The sequence below is a fragment of the Euprymna scolopes genome, chromosome 33, assembly GCF_053919585.1.
Source record: "Euprymna scolopes isolate OS-2025 chromosome 33, ASM5391958v1, whole genome shotgun sequence".
Taxonomy (NCBI): domain Eukaryota; kingdom Metazoa; phylum Mollusca; class Cephalopoda; order Sepiida; family Sepiolidae; genus Euprymna; species Euprymna scolopes.
This window is the reverse complement of record NC_136514.1, coordinates 29,959,115-29,977,541: the sequence shown is the minus strand read 5'-3', so window position 1 is coordinate 29,977,541 and position 18,427 is coordinate 29,959,115. Positions and strand designations below refer to the sequence as shown.

General features: G+C 33.6%; 1 pseudogene; it reads left to right on the top strand.

The window, feature by feature from the left end:
* Positions 1–10,239: 10,239 nt before the first annotated feature.
* On the top strand, positions 10,240–10,357 carry LOC145258587 (5S ribosomal RNA; annotated as a pseudogene).
* Positions 10,358–18,427: the final 8,070 nt, after the last annotated feature.

The window sequence follows — 18,427 nt, the reverse complement described above, 5'->3', positions numbered from 1 at the left end:
ACTATGCCACGGACTGCATTTGATTCTTGGCCGCCATCTTGGTTACTGATCTGAACTACGCTGCCATCTTTGTTCAACACAATATCTCAAAACTTAACAGGTTAACTACGCCACGGACCGCATTTGATTCTTGGCCGCCATCTTGGTTACTGATCTGAACTACGCCACCATCTTTGTTCAACACAATGTCTCAAAACTTAACAGTTTACATTTAAGGAAAATGCATTTCCTCAGTTTCCTGTAAAAATTACTTTTAACTATAAATAATTTTCTACTCAATGAACTTTCATAATTATTATATTATATTATTTTCGACACGAAAAGTAAGCACTGTTGTTTTTTGCTTAAAATCACATATTTAAAAAATCGATCTGTCGACGCTTTCTTAAAAAGCACCAATCATTTCATTGCAAAATACACACTTTAGATATTAGGTAATAGATAATAAGTAATCCTCCATGGCCGCTTATGTCATGTTGATGGAAAATGACTGGAACTCAGATGTGTGCCGAGTTCAAATTAAGTTCGTTCCATAGAAATACTTTTGGTTTTTGTTTAGAACTTCCCCACTAAGGGATGGTTGAGTTCAGTTTCCTGGGCGAATGTATGCAGGCAAATTCGAGAACCGATAGCTTTAAATGATCTAGGGGAGATAAATCATCTCAGGAGAAGTTTAGTCAATTACCTCCCTTGAATATTGTCATCTGATCTCACTGTTTCTACTATAGTTCAATTAAATTTCTACTTTCTATTCAGTAGATTAAATACAATAAAACTCAACTTCTCTTCTTCCTCCTCCTCCTCCTCCTCCTCTACAACTAATAACAACGACAACAGTAACAACAACAACAGCAACAACAACAGAGATGGTAGCTAAGTGAACGACACAGACTAACAGCATGGTGTTTTCATTTCTTTCCTTTTTTTACAAAGGAGTCACTGCTTATCAAGGCCCGGAGGCCACTCGAGGATAAGGGTTAATGAGTGTACAGTAATCAATGGGACAATATCTTAGTAATCGTTAGCAGTGGAAATTTGGAAAATTGGGTTACTTAAGGGGACGGCTCCTCAAAACTTGTTTATATTGGACTTGACGACGACCATATTGTAGTCAGCCGGAAAGCAGGTAAACGGAAGAGAGTTTCACAGGTTTGCAATTCTAAGAAAGAAACTTTGTTCATGGAATCTGCGTTTACGTTGAGGCACAGATGAAGAGTGGAGGAAATTATTGATAGTGTTTTCAGCTAGATGAGATTTTTTCGTGGAAGTTTGACGAGGGGAGACAATAGACTGGAACTCAGACGTGTGCCAAGTTCAAATTCTTTTGGTTTTTGTCTACAACTTCCCAATTCATGTTAAACCGTGACAGAATGAAATGTCATCTAGGAAAGAAACTTTGTTTATGAAATTTGCATTTAGATTTAGGCACACATGGAGAGTAGGTGATGGAATTATTGTTAGTGGTTGTAGCTAGACGAGTACTTTTTGTGAAAGTCTGGCAGGAGGTGGGTGGGTGGGTGGACAAGATTGAAGCTCAAATGAGTACTTACAATGGCTTTAAAGAAGTTACGTTTCATCTTGGTAGGAAGATTCGTTTTTCAGATTGCATTCATCTTGTCCTGTCTCCAGTCCAGGATTTGGTGATTTTTATATACTTTCTTCGTTATTCTAAAATCAGGAATCAATAAAAGCAATTATTTGTAGAATATCTCTAGTATGTATTATAAATGATGTTTATGATGAAAATTTCATGCGTTTTGCTTCATTCACCACCTAATGTTTACATAATTTTTCTCAGTAGAAAATGTCTATTTCTTAATAGATTTTGATTCAAAATGATTCCCAATATAATAATCTTTAGCAAAAAAAAAAAATTCTTTTAATGCCCACATAAAATTTTTTTGTTCTTACAATAACCCTTATCCTCGAGTGGCTTACAGTACTGACTTTGTGATTTTACTATGAGATGTTTGCTATTCAAATGATTTTTTTTTTTAATAATTAAAATCTATTAAAATTCAATATTTCTGAACAGAAAGACAAAACCCTGAATTTTATCATATTAAAAGCAGAACAATATATTTTTTCAATAATTCTTAATAGAAGTTTAAATAAAAAATCTTTTTTCAAAAAGTAGTCAAGTATCAATTTTTTCACCGAAAAAAGTAAGCATTAAACAAAATTTAAATATTTAAAAAAAATGTTTTTGAATCAATTAAACTAATTGGCATTCCGGCATATTCCTTGAGACATTTCATTGTTGCATTACCTCCCCTGTTTTTAAGACGGTGATAGATGATTTGGTGTCCCCGATGAAACATCTTCCAACAGATATTACGTATCATAATATATAATATGTAATACAGTAAAACTCCTTTAATTTGAACTACCTTTAAAGTTGGACTTCCTCTCATTTGGACTTCTTCTAAACCTGGACTTTCTCTAAACTTGAACTGTCTCGTCATTGAAATTGTATTAGCATATTTGATGCGGAGTTGCAGTAAAACTGTTTACATGGTTTAGTCAGATATTGCGCAGAAATGTTAATATTGGTACTATGTAATTAATGTAGATTAGCTATTGATAATTAATTTATACTAACTGTAAATTTTTTTTCAGATTGCTATATTTAAAATAGTGTAAAACAACCCATCACAATGGCTTGCAACTGGTCTGTTACCGACCAACCACGCTGCTCTTAAATCACTTAATCCAAATGATGTTGAAATGTGGATGCAACAAGATGAGGAAACTACTGATCAATATTCTGAAGGCAGTAATGGTGATGAAAATAGTGACAGCTCCCATTCTCTTGACCCTAATGTAAATAACCAAGAACACTCTGATGAAGCAATATCATGGGATGATGCAGAAAAGTCTATGGAGACGGTTATAAAATTTCTAGAAAAAAGTCCTTACTTTATTGACAACTATGTTTTGCAAGCAATGTCACTCCAAAGAGATATAATCATAAAGAAGCTACAGAACCAAGAAATTGTAGATTTTCGTGATCGCTTACGGAATACAATGGCAGCGCCCGGAGAGCTCAATCGATGAAAATAGAAACTGCAATGAGACTCACTCAATGAATAAATAAAAAAAATTGTATTTTACATAAATGTATGATTTCTGTAGATGATAACTTAGGTAATAAATACCTAACAAGCAAGAGTAGATTTAATTTATTTTCAATGTTTTTGTTCCTGGTAATAATATTTAACAATTCTTACTTGCAATATATCGTAAACTCAACTTAATATATACTTGAATTATCATATAGCAATGAATTTCATTTACTATTTTTTAATTCTTAGAAAATTAAAGTTAACTGCAGCACATTTTTTTTATCACGAAACTTGAACAGCATCCTCTAATTGTAACGAAGCGGATGTTCAAATTATAGGAGTTATACTGTATTATAATATTATTTTTTTAAATTATTTATTATTAACATTTTATGTGAGCATAAGTGGAACAATGTGAACAATTCTTACTTTTATTCATTAAATGTGTAATATTTATTTCTTGTAATTGTTAACTTTCTTTTTCAAACATTTTTGAAACATTCTTAAAAGTAGAGAAATAAAACGAAACAAACCGAGTTATGTGTTCATCAACGTTTCGCCTTTATTTCGAGACTTCCTCTGGAACGTTTGTTCCTTTTTATTTCTCTATTTTGTCGGAATACTATTTTCATTATTCTCATCATTCTTACCAGTAAATAAGCATATTTTTTTTACAGGAAAGTATCATTCTTATGCCAAACTCCTTATAATAATATAAATACAAATACTACTACTAACAACAACAACAACAATAATAATAATAATTTGTCGAAGAATGTGATAAATTTCTTCAGTTAAAATATCTGTTGGGAGATGTTTCGTCGGGGACACCGAATCATCTATCACCATCTAGAAAACAAGGTAAGTAATGCAATACTGAAATGTCCTGAGAAATATGCCAGAATGCCAACTACGTCGCTGACAAAGCCATCAACACCATGATTACACACGCCACACGGACACTCAAAAATCACAGTTATGCACACACGCACCCATTCCACACATTTTCTAATTAATAACAACGAATTACTTTCCTCATGGGACTTTTGAATAAGGCGAACTTCGCCAGTTAAAACACCAACCTTCAAATAAGGACATTATTTTCACACAAGACTTTTACCTTCCAATCTTATTAATTCCACGAAGGACTTTCATCTAACATTCTAATCATAATGACTTCGCAAGAACTTTCACTGATCGGACCTTTGCTTATTCATCTTGTTGTTTTTGTTAAAAAATAAATGCGGTGCATTTTAAACAAGAAAGAGGTGTCATTTTGTTTTATCCCTTTTATTATTATTATTATTATTATTATTATTATTATTATTTTGTTTGGGGCAAAGATATTTAATTTCACTTAAACTTCTTTTCCCCTACAAAACTAAAAATCGCAGAGTGGCACTAGAGTCCTCAAATGATTGGATTTTTAATGGACAGTTCTTCTATGGGTCTTTAGCCGGTTAAAATAGTTTTTAAGGGGTCAAAAAGGGTCAAAAATTTTAAAACTCGTTAAACATTTTGTACATTCATCTTAGTTTATTGTTCATTTTTAAACGTTTTTATGCATGTTACGTTGGTACAGTGGTAACGTCAGCAACTTTGAATGCTAAAGTTTCGATTCTGGCTGATAACTGCTTTTTTTATTATTTTACTTTGAAATCATGACTATGATAATATATGCGAAATATGGACAAATTAAAATAACATATTAAAGCGCCCCCTCCTCCTTGCTTCCAGCTAGTTTATCTTAAAAATCTTAAAATTGTGTTTTTCATAAAAATGATCAATCAAAATATATTTTTCTCATGCTAATCTGAAAGATAATAATTATTTATAACATATTAAAGAAATTTCACAATTCCATAGTTATTTTCTCACCACGTTTTGGCCAACTAATCCTCTAGTCTGCTATTGGGTAGGATTGAAACCGCTATCTTCAGACAATGCTCATCTGGAACTGTAGAGATTCAACAACAACAGCTATGCAGATGAGGATAACGGTCCGCAATAAATAAATACACAAATTACTCATCTCAAAGGATTCCAATAATTAAAATGATATATAATCCTGACTATAACTGAAATTTTCATGTTGGTTTAGAAGAATGTGTTTTCCCCTCAGATAGCATAAAATACCCATCCCCCACCCCCCCGTATTAAGAACGACTTTTTTGTTCGCTTGCCCATGTCTAGCAGTGTCAGAATCTTTGGGAAAATCGCCATTGCAAATTTGACACCCCTAAGACAAAACTGCGAATAAAATATAAAAAACTCGTAATTTCATTTTTTAAAAGTGGGTTGTTTATTTTCTTTATGGAATATACTTCCAAAATAAACTATTAAAATTGTTTAAAACATAATAAAAATATTATTTCTTATTTGTTAAAAAACCGTGTTGACAAAATATCCGCTCGCGGTGATTATTGGATACGCGGACATTTTGTCTACACGGTCTTTTAACAAATAAAAAAATAATATTTTTATTATCTTTGAAACAACTTTAATAGTTTATTTGGGAAGTATATACCATAAAGAAAATAAACAAACCACTTTAAAAACAGAAATTACGAGTTTTTTATATTTTATTCGCAGTTTTTTGTTGGGGGGGGGGGGTGTAAAAAATTCCGCCAAAATTCTGACACTGCTAATTGTCTATCCAAATAGACAGTAGAAACAACCGGAAGTCAAAAAGAGCAGACGATCTTGACTATCTCTGAAATTTTCATGTTGGTTCGTGTTGTTTTGCTTATTTTTTTTGTGTTTGTTAAATAACCTTAGTTTTTCTTTTTTTTTTTTCTTCTTTTACTTTTTTAAAGATGAACATTTCAAAATGTCGTGCTGACTCTGAAAAGAAAATGCATCTTGGTTTGAGGAGCCACTCATGAGGCAGAGACGGCGTGGGCAAGATTAGCCATAACAAGCCAGTCTGAATTTGTTGCCGACAGGGATGTGAAAGGATTCGCACAGTGGACGATTGTATGCTGACTATCCAGTTACTATTAATTTCACTCCCCACCTACCGAGCTACTCTTCAATCTTGGGCGCTCATTTTTTTTTTTTTTTTTTACCAATGATGGTATATTCTGCGATTTCTCCAAATTCATAGTCTGCCATGATAAAGTTGAATTTACTTTTGTATCGATCAAATTTTTCATTCTTTCTTATATTGCTTTTCATTCTACACAAGGGTAACATAAGAGAAAATACAAGGGCACTTCTGCATTACACAGACGGCGCCATTATTAGGGAGCGATAACTCTTTTTTTTTTCCTTTTTTTTTACATGGGGGGGGTCACCATTTATCAAGGCCCGAAGGCCACTCAGGGATAAGGGTTATTGCGTGTACAGTAATCAATGAGATAGTATTGTAGTAATCATTAGTATTGGGAGTTTTGATAGAGTGTCTTACTTAAGAGGGCAGTTTGTCAGGAGTTTGTTTATGTTGGACTTGAAGACGTCCAAGTTGTAGTCAGGTGGGAAACAGGCAAGCAGCAGAGAGTTCCACTGGCGTGCAGTTCTAAGAAAGAAGCTTTGCTCATGGAATCTAGGTTTGGATTTAGGCACAGATAAAGAGTGGGGAAAATTATTGACAGTAGTTTCAGCCAGACGGGTGTTTCTTGTGAAAGATTGGCGAGGGGGGGACGAAGGATTGGAGCTCAGACGAGTACCTGCCATGGAAATAACGTTAAAACAAAAACAGGCTTGCAACGTCTCTTCTGTGGGAGAGAGGTTGCAGGGAAGAGAAAAAGGCACCCCCACTAAGCTACGAAGCCTATTTTATACTTTGTCAAGGCAGGATAGGCTGTTTTTAGCAGCTTCTGCCCAGATGTGGCAGCAGTACTCCATCCTTGGACGTACCTGGCTTTTATAAAGATAGAGAATTGCATCAGTAGTGAGATATCTTCTGGAGCGGTAGAAGGATCCCACCATTTTCCCAGCGTCCCTGGCAACAGATTTCTTTTTAATCAAATGACATGTCAAATAAATATGAAACAAGTTTTTTTTTTCAAACACAAAATATTTAAAAACCAAAACATCTATTGTATAAAAATGTATCAATATATAATTGTAAAAACATTTATTGAAAAGTTTGTGTAAGAAAATATAATTTTAATAAACCAATTTTTAAAGCAACATTGGATTTCCCCCTCCTCCTCGAAACATTTTTTGAATTAAAGTAAAATTGAATTTTTTTTTTCAAACAATTTAATAATTTAAATGAAACATTTTTCGAATTTAAGCAACATTGGATTTTTTTTGTTTTGTTTTCCGAAACATTTTTGAATTAAAATAACATTGCCACTGTATTAAAATGTAATTTTAATTTTTTGTGGCACCCGTTGAAGGGGCAAAAATATATTATAGTTTCAATTTTTAAATTAATAAACAATTTGAATGGGGAGAAGCGCCACCTGGCGACAGTTTAGTGAAACGTATAAAAAATGGCGCTGTTCGTGTAATGCAGAAGTGCCGATACAAAATATTGCCAGGTGTGATTAGTTTTCTAGCATGGTAGAGAGAACCCACTTTCTTTGCAGCAGCTTTAGTAACGTCTTCAATATATCCGCCCTAATTCATACTGTCCGTGAATAGGTTAAGATTTCTTTGTTTGCCGAGTTAATCGGGAGTATGTGCGTTGAGGGGGCACAAGTGATATGAGTTCATCAGAGCACATTCCATTAAAGTACTTATAAAACAGGTACAAGGATGCGACATTGTGGCAATGGGATAGCGGTTGGAGTTTGGCCAATAATGCAGGACCTTTTAGATTTGAGACTCTTTATTTTTTACCCTGTCTGTATGAGAGACTAATAGTACGTGCATCAACACAAATGTGGCAACAATACTCCATGCATTTGCGAATTGTGGTTTCGCAAAGGTACAGGATATGGTCATGTGTGATTCGCTTTCTAGCACGGTAGATAGAGCCCACCTTTTTTTGCAGCAGCAGCATTGGGAACGTCCTCACTATATCCGTCCCAATTTATACCAATTTTTATTTATCAAACTGATGAATTTGAACAAATAGCTGTCGGGCAGCATACTAGTAGTCATGGCAACTGGTTCATGCTGTGGATGATTGAACACTGACTGTTCAGTTACTGTTAATCTCACCACGTCCATTTCTCACCAGCGATTGCATGTTCGGCTATTTCTCCAAATTCATAGTCTGTCATCAATAACATTATTTTAAAAAAAATGTTTTTGAATCAGTTAAACTAACTGGCATTCCAGCATATTCCTTGTGACATTTCATTGTTGCATTACCACCCCTGTTTTTAAGACGGTGATAGATGATTTGGCGTCCCCGATGAAACATCTTCCAACAGATATTATGTACTAGCGGCTGCACCGCATCGGCACACACAACGCTGAATCAAACACAAAATCGAGTACACTCAACATCAAGTACACTCAACATCGTCTTACCATCAATGCTTACCTTGTTAACTCGGAGTATGGGAAATTCCCATATGCACAGAACAAAATCACTGAAAAAACAAAAATACCCTAACTAAGGGTAATGATAATTAGTAAACGTTCGATAAAATGATGGTTAAAATTATTACGAACTTGCCAGGATTTGAACCTGAAATCTTCTGATCCATAGTCTTTTGCGGCACAAGTCCTGTCCGTATGCTGAAAGATATAACCGCGACTGTATACAGATAGTGCTAAATTCTGTTGACATGGACAGGTAACTTTTTTGACAAAAACGAAACGCCCCCAAAAACCCTAATTTCGAACTTTTTGTGTGACTCAGCATTGTTCGTTATGAACCATATATAGGTAAGGACAATCTAGGGACTCGCACCTTTCAGTGGAAAAAAAAAAAGAATTTTTCAATTCAGTGCATCCGTTCGAAAGTTTTATTAGTATATATACACACACGCATAAATAAATAAATAAATATTTAGAATTTTTTTAATAGTATAGGTTATAATATATAATATGTAATATTATAATATTATTATGTATTATTAACATTTTATATGAAATATATATATATGAATTCTTATCTTTATTTGATGTGTAATATTTATTTCGTGTCATTGTTAATTTTCTTTTTCACGTGAAACATTCTTAAAAGTAAATAAACATTTTTTACAGAAAAATATCATTCTTACGCCAAACTAGTTACGCTACTACTACTACTACTACTACTACTACCACCACCAACAACAACAACAACAACAATAATAAATCATCTAAGAATGTGATAAATTTCTTCAGTTAAAATATCTGTTGGAAGATGTTTCGTCGGGGACACCAAATCATCTATCACCGTCTAGAAAACAAGGGAAATAATGCAATAATGAAATGTCTCGAGAAGTATGCCGCAATGCCAACTAATTTTTCATGTCTAAATAAGATTTAGGTTGATTTGCTATAAGAATATACAAAAATATCAGAATAGTAATATATCCGAATTTCAAATAAGTTCAAATCATATTTGGTGTGAATCAACTTTGTCATTCTTTCTTATATTGCTTTTGCCTTTACATAATTTGGTGACCCCAAACTGATATGAACTATAACAGTAAATACTCTAGGTGACATTCATATATCTGTTCGAGATGCTGCCAAATGGCAGCGAGAAAATTTTTAAGTAGCGTTGAGACGGGAGAGTAACGGTAAGTACTAAATACATTTGTTAAAAGGGAAAAGATACCAACCCGGATTTTATTTAATTTTGTTTATCTGTTCTTCAGAGATCATGCCCACATTACAAATCCAGTCTCTTATTGACCGCTCTGGAATCAAAGTTTAACAACAGCATGAAGAAAAGAAGAATATTCTGAATTTGAAGAAAGATCATTTATTAAGCTGTTGATCTCACTTTCTCTTCTGCTAGTGGAGTTGTCTTCTTAGACAGAAGTTTGAAGCATGTAGCATAAAAACTGGTGTGTCTTAAGGATCTACACTGGACTTTGTTAATGATCTTCCGAATCATATTCGTTCACATCTACGCAGATAACCATCAACAATTTCCCCCACTCTCTATCTGTGCCCTATATTAAAAAAAAAAAGAAAAATAAAGTAAAAATTTATACGATGAATGTAGCCGTGACAAAAAGAAAATATCATATTCCAAAAAAATTTTTTTAATTTTTACTAAGTTAACAAAGCAGACTGGTTCTTTGATTTGGTTTATTTGCAACTATTTAATTTGATATACGGCATAATCACGTTGACACACCAGTTCTCATAAGATCACTGAAGTTAAGCAACGTTGAGCCTGGTCAGTACTAGAATGGGTGACCATTTGGAAATTCCAGATGCTGTATGTGCTCTCTGCATTTTCATTTTTTACAAAGGAATCACCACTTATCAAGGCCAGAGGCCACTCGAGGATAAGGGTTAAAGAGTGTACAGTGATCAAAAGGACAATATCATAGTAATCGTTAGAAGCGTAAATTTGGTAAATTGGATTACTTAAGGGAAACGGCTCATCAAGAACTTGTTTACATTGGACTTGAAGACGACCATATTGTAGTCAGCCGGAAAGCAGGAAAACGGAAGAGAGTTCCACAGGTGTGCAGTTCTAAGAAAGAAGCTTTTTTCATGGAATCTATGTTTAGTCTTAGGCACAGATAAACAGTGGGGGAAATTATTGATAGTGGTTTCAGCTAGACGAGTGTTTTTTGTGAATGTTTGGTGAGGGGGGGGACCATAGATTGGAGTTCAGACGAGCACTTGCCAAATAACGATAAAGCAAAGACAGGCTTGCAATGTCTCTTTAGTGAGAAAGAGGTTACAGGGAAGAGAAAAGGGCATCCTCCACTAGGCCATGAAGGCTATTTTGAACTCTGTCAAGGCAGGATAAGTCTTTCTAGCAGCTCCTGCTCAGTCTCGGCATTGTTTCCAAACGTCCTAGACTTCTCCTTGCCACTAGATTCAAGCAGTGCCAATTCAGGAGAGGTGTGGTTGGTGATTGTGTTACCCTTGCCTCACAAGTACATGTACAACTACCTTTACGGGAGGTATCCATTGTCTTTCGAGACTGAACGGAGGCATGATCATCAGTTTTATACTTTTACATTATTATACCTCGTAAACGTGTAAAAACACGGTATGAAAAGATTTTAAAACAAACTAGCTGGCAGCCTGGCGTTGACTGGTAATACTCTATGCTTAAACATGATATTTTAAGTCATGCAGATTACATATATGTTATTATAGAATCAATGATCTATTGATTATTATATATTGCAAGGAATAATTTGTCTGGTGGACTAATTTGCAAAAAAAAATATTTTTTTAAAAATAATAATGATGATGTCGTTTATCAAATTCCGTCTGTGTTTGTTTACAACATCACGTCAGCTGATATTTGGGCTTGATGATGAATGCCCTGGAAATGTCACTTCTGATTAATGTTTAGTTTTAAAATGAAGAAATGATTTGCGAGGATTCTAAATGGTACCTCTTCTTTTATTGTAAATTGAACTCGTTAATATGAAAAAATTGAAATAAAATGGTAAGGTACACATGGGCTTGAACAGGAGGGATCGTTTGGTCTGTAGTCGAATGCTTTACCACTAAACTATATCTCCAGATTATAATAAATTTTTTTAATATGTTTTTTTTTTGTAAGAAGAAATGATTTGCTGAAATTTTATTATCTCCCTTGGCTGCTGTAACGTAAAATATTTCCCTGGAAAAATTATTCTTTTTTTTTTTTTATCTATAAGAGAGAAAAGCTATTTTTAAGATTGGCTTCTTTTTTTTTTTTTTTTTTTCGATTTTCGATGCGTTTTGGATGAATTTCTGTATAAAACATATCTAAGAACACTGCCAGACATATAAATTAGCTTTGTGTGAAATTTGTAAAAGATAGGCTCAGCTGTTTCGGAACCTATGAGGGAGGAACACACACACACACACACACACACACACACACACACACACACACACACACACACACAATGACTTTCATATAATAATATAGATTTGTCAATTTCTTAAAGGAAAACCATTAAAACATTTTATATTAAAAATAAAAGATATATTAACAAAAAAAATAATATGAACCTTCAAAATTTTGTTGCACAAATGCTCCTTTCTTTTCGATAACACTTAGCAGTCCATTGCTGACATCTGATGTTACATTTGCAATTTTAGTTGCTAGTTAATTGTTTGAAGCAACATTAACCCTCTCCCAGAGGTCACATTTGCTGTTGAATTGCCTTCCATTAAAATAAATATCTCGCAGGTTCTTAATGGGATTCAAGTCACAGGCCAGGCTTGAAGAGAATCTTCAACAAATCCCTCTTCTTTCAACCAGGATTTAGTACACTTTGATGCATGACTCGGTGCGATGTCTTGCATCAAGATCTACGCTTGGCTGAAAGCTTGATTATCACACCATTCAAAGAAATATTGCTCTGAAAAAAATCACAGTAACTTTTGGAATTCATTTTAAGCCCATCTTTCACTTTAAATGGACCCACGAGTTCATTTACCAATAATACTAGCCCATATCATGATTCCACCGTCGTCTTTGCTGACATTTAAAAATTGTTTTCAGTCATTTTGCTTGCAAATCAATCTTGGAGCCCATTCATTGGGCTCCTCGGGAGTGACTTTTGTTTCGTCTGTAAAAAATATTTTACTGAAATAAGTTTTCATGTATTTTTTTTTTTATCCCTTCAATTTTCTTTTTTTCTTTTTTTTTCATTGAAATGTTTTTCTTTATATATAATTTATTTCGTGAAAATGAAAATTACAATCAAAATAATTCAATGTAAAATTAAAATAAATTAAAAGCAAAATTAAAATTTACAAAACAAATTTAGGCACAAGGCCCTTTAAGATCTGGGTGGGGGAGTATTGCAGAGTCTTTGTTACTACAGTAAAAATGGAGTCTTTGGCGACTTTACTCTTGACTGGCAACATTTACCACAATACCTCATTCACTCTGTGGACTCTAAACTAACTAATGAAAACCCCAGCGTTTTAGCAAAAACGATATATTTACAATTATTTTGTGTGTGTGTGTGTGTGTGTGTGTGTGTGTGTGTGTGTGTGTGTGTGTGTGTGTGTATGGGTTTCTTTGTTTGATTTTTTTTACACAAGAAAAACTTCCTTAATATTTTACATCTTGTTTACCGTGACACTATAAGAGACCAGGCGGCCTCAAATATGAACGCATTTGACATATTTCGGTTTCTTATTAATTCTCTCCGGATATCTGATAGACCTCGCTTTGTTAAATTCCTGAATTCAGCCTGAGAGGGGGGGGGGGTCTTTTTTTTTTTTTTTTTTTTTTTTTTCTTTTACCTCGGTTTAATTCGCACAGGACACATTTTCTTGAGTGTTCCATGGTCGCTTTTAAATCTTTAGAAATTTAAAGCGATCGAAGACTTTCCGTTGCTGAGTTCATTGATTATATAGTTATTTGCATTCATTCTAAGTTCATGATGTATTGTAACCCAACACGTTGTAGCCCAGTCGCAAAGGAGACAAAGAATAGAAAAGAACTTCAACTCGCTTGTCTTTTGCTGTACAACGACACTTATATCCTCGTTCTCTCGTTACTGCTGTGACATTTTTAGAAAAGGTAATGGTTTTACATTCCTAATAAAATATATTTAAAGAACACAGCATAAAAGACAACAAATTTCTCTTCAACAATTTGAAATATTTATTTGTAGCAAGAACTGGCAGGTCGGACTGCGAAAAGGGAAGAAGGAACAGAAAGTTCTTTTTGAGGTCGTCGTCGGTCGGTCAGTACTGTGTGTGTCGTCCCTAGCTAATAGCAGTTGTCTCCAATGGAGGCCGTCGATGCTATAGCAGGATGTCCAGTGGACAGTGGACGACAAAAGAGGTGTGGCTTGGCTGAAGGTCCGGTTCTGACTGACTGACATTCCTTTAAGACTTTTTAGGGAGCAGATGAATCAATGCGCTTTATTAGCTGATAGGTCAGCTTGTGGCCGAAGAACTCAGAGGGAGAGGGGGCATTGACTCACCAGAGAAAATAGTTCTCTGTAACTGTTACACCCCCCCCTCACGTAATCGTCTCCTCGAGCGTCAGTCACGCCTCTCACCTGATTAGTTATGTTATTCTCGTCTCTAACGTGACCTCCTTTTTAAAGTCGTCATTTTTTCCTACTAGTGACGTCATTTTGCATGCATTTGCATATGCACGTCAGTGCTATGTTACAATAATACTAAATTCAATTCTTGCAAATAATCTCTTGATACTGCTAATTGCTATATCTAATCTATATATATATATATAAAAGTGAAAGTGTCTGTGTGTTTGTGTGTGTATCTGTGTACATTTCCCTACGCAATAACTCTGTCAATTTTAAGCCTACAGATTCGAAATTTGATATACAGGGTACTGAGATTTGGGAAAATCAATGTGATTGGGTTTCGGACAAAAATTTGGCGATTAAGGGGTCAAAGTTCAACGATTTGACCTTTGGGAACTCTACCAAACTCCTCCTATAATTTTGGGTCTAAACATGTGAAATTTTAGATATAGATTCCTTGGACATGGATCTAACTTAATAATTTTATTTGAGCCCTAAACAATAAATTTTAAGGGGTCATAATAGGGGTCAAAGTTAAAAAAAATTGACCCTTTTTTTTTTTTTTTGCTCAGCATACACCTCAAAACACCCGGGCAACGCCGGGCACCCATTGCTAGTAAATATAAAAAAAATATTTAAAAAAATACTTAATATCAATCTGAAATTGAAAATTGGGACTTAATTGCTTTCCTGCCCATTCGCTATGCATAATAATACAAATTATTTCATTCGATAACACATATCTATGAATTTTACATAAAATATTTGACAATACCTCTTTTGCATATAATCTCTAGGCACAGTTTATATTTATACAATGTATTGCTGATTTATAACTCCATTACTGGCAGGGTACTCTGTCGTGGCTTAATCGAGAAGTGATTCCTACGAACGCTACAAAAACCAAATGGTATCTAATTGTCACAAGCTTTCTTTCTCCACTTTGTTGGAATTCGCTTATTCCTCACTTCCTAAAGCAAGTAAGTTTCACAGGAATGTGTGAACTCAAAATATTTTCCAACCAATGGAAATTATCCAAAACCACATAATAATTTTTTTCACTCAGTTTCTTATATCAAGTTGTTTCATGGTTTGCCTGGGGCGATATCCATTTTAAAAAATGCAGACGGAGCTGTTCAGGCATTTTCGTAGGCCAGAATGCGCTTATCTTAGTTCGCTGGTTTCTCAAACCACACCTGACCTTGTGTTTAATCTCCTGGCAAGGTGGTAAATAATATGTAAACATGAAAATAAATAAATGAGACAATAGAATGAAGGCGAGAATTTTTGGTGCAAATTCAACCGAATTTTAAAAAAGTACAGAAAAATCTTTATGATGTACGCACCCGTCACAAAATGAAAATGTCATATTCCAAAAATCTAAAAACTGATCAAGTATTTTTTATACATAGAAAATCAATTTTTCCGATTTTTAGGAATTTTAAGAGTAAATCGTAGCCATTACAAGACTGAGTTTGATCTCGGTAGTCCGAATTGAGTTGTCTCCTCTTATTTATTAAATATGGCGGATCATAATACAACATCTTGCTTCATTAAATTTGATTTTCTTAGTTAAAAAAATACTTGATCAATTTACGTGATTTTTGGAATATAAAATTTTCGTTCCATGGTGGATACATACATCACAAAGATTTTTGTTTATTTATTTATTTATTTATTTATTTATTTTTTAAATTAGACTGAACTCTAGACTTGATCGCATTTTTATTATAAAGGGTTATGGAAACAAGAGTAATCTCCCTTGGTTCTCTTTTAATCTGGCCAAAATAGACGAACTTTATCCCCAACACGAACCAGAAGCATGATGGGAAAGGGTTGGGTACCACCAAAGGATCAAGAAGAGCCTACACCTGTCTCTAGAGTGGCAAGGGACTCGTAAGGTTTACAGATAAGCCTATCTATGGTGACAGTCCCAGAGGCAAACTTGAGATTATAACTTCTTTTAAAGGGGAGGAGGCTTTCGAAAAAAAGGGGGAAAACAACAATCTTTAAAAAAAAAAAAAAAAAAAAGAACACAGTGAAGGAAGGGAGGGGTAAAGGGAATGTTGACCTTTATCACTTGCTCGTTGTTCTTTTTGGATGTTTTATGAGTTCATTAAGTCCAGACTCCAGAGGTCGACCCCTCGTTCTCCGTATTGCTCTTGTCTGCACGCGCACGAGCGACATAAATCAGTTATTATACAGCTGTTTTTTTTTTTTTTAATTTGTTATTGCCCAATGTCTAGAATTCAACCTAATAAATATCATATTTTAAAAAAATCACGAAAAGTGATCCAAACGTTTTTTTTTTTTTTTTTTTTTTTTTCACTAGGAAAATACAATTTATGAGGAAGCAAAAATAGCGTATCTTGTCCCGCCATCGTTCCTATTTACAATGCCTCCCCACGGGACAGAGTTAGACACCAGGGTCGTTTTTTAATGTGGAGAAAAGGAACAAAAAATAAAAATTGTCTCAGTCGTGAAGGATTGCTCCTCCACTAACAGAGAACAAGAAATTGTTAATAAATAAAGGGAAACAACTCAAATGGAAATACCGAGATCAAAATCAACATTGTTATGAATATGATTTATTATTTAAATCGCTGAAAACCGTGTGTGTGTGTGTGTGTGTGTGTGTGTGTGTGTATATATAGGTAGTTTTGGCTTCAAATGTATTTATACATGTTATATATATATATATATATATATATATATATATATATATATAGGTAGGTAGGTAGTTTTGGCTTCAAATGTACTTATATATATATATATATATATATATATATATATATATATGCAACTACTTCATTTACTCACATAAAGTTAATATACGAAAGTATAGATTTATGCGTAAACTTTAAGTATTTACTTCAAAAGTGCTCAATACGTAGGTAGAGCTAGTTAGTAATTTATAAAATATATATGGCGATTAAGCTACACTGAATATTCGGCGTTTCATCCACTCTAGGATTCGTCAGGCTTATGCGCGAATTCTGTGGTTGTTTATCGTTTTTATATGGTCCTCTTCTGTTGAAGATTTTAGTTAGCCAATCAGTTTTCTAGTATCCACTGCGCCCCTTCCTATCAGCCAATGGGCATGCATTTTATCGAACAAAGGATCTGTTTTAAAACTAGTTTAGTAGTAGTAGACACCGCACACTTTGCCCAGTTCAAAATAAATGTCTAACAAAAAGCGTAATTTATCAGGCAACAATATTTGCGAAAGAAAACCCGAATAACAAGAAATATTATGTAGGCCTGACTTCCTTAGATTTCAAAACCCGATACTATGACCACAAAAGTAAATTCAACAATAAAAAACACCGTATAAAAACAACACTAGCGGAGAAATACTGGGAACTCAAAGAAAGCGGACATTCGCCGGTAGTCGAATGGAAAATAATAAGACAAGCTACCACATGCAGGCATTTAGACGACCCATGTAAATTATGCCTTCATGAAAAATTTGCTATCCTGTACTTTAAAGAACCCCAAAATCTATTAAACTGTAGAAGAGAAATAGCAAATAACTGTGTTCACAAAATAAAATTTACTCTAGGATAGCGATACAAAATAGTTTTAAAACTAACAAAAACAATAGAAAATAAACAAATAAATAAATTAAATGAACATGAATATACATAAACGATCACACATATATGTATGTATATATATATGTATATATATGTGCATATATGTATGTACACGGTACTAATGATCTGTCTCAACTAACAACTTTCTGTACACAAAATATAAATACGCTCTTACAATTTGGATTTTCCTTTTAATTGAGCACTCTGCTGGAATTCTTTTTCCAAAAAAAACTAATCATATATATATATATATATATATATATATATATATATATATATATATATATATATACATATATATATTTTTTATTTTCAGATTAAATATGTTTTTAACTCATTTCAAACTACCTATAAATATATATATATATATATATATATATATATATATATATATATAGGTAGTTTTAGCTTCAAATGTATTTATACATGTTATATATATATATATATATATATATATATATATATATATATATATATATATATTCTTTTTCTTTAAAGATACAATGAATAGACACACAAGTATTTACTCATTTACGGAAAGTTTTTCTTTTATTGGTAACAATTTTGCGTACAATTGTTTCAGCCCCTGGTGGTGGCATATAAGAATATAACCGTTCATCAAATTATAATTAGTGCAAATTGTTCTTCATCGGCGCATAGAAAAATAAAGCAATATTTCAAAAGTTTCACAGCCCACTAATAAGACCTTTCCAATTTATACAGC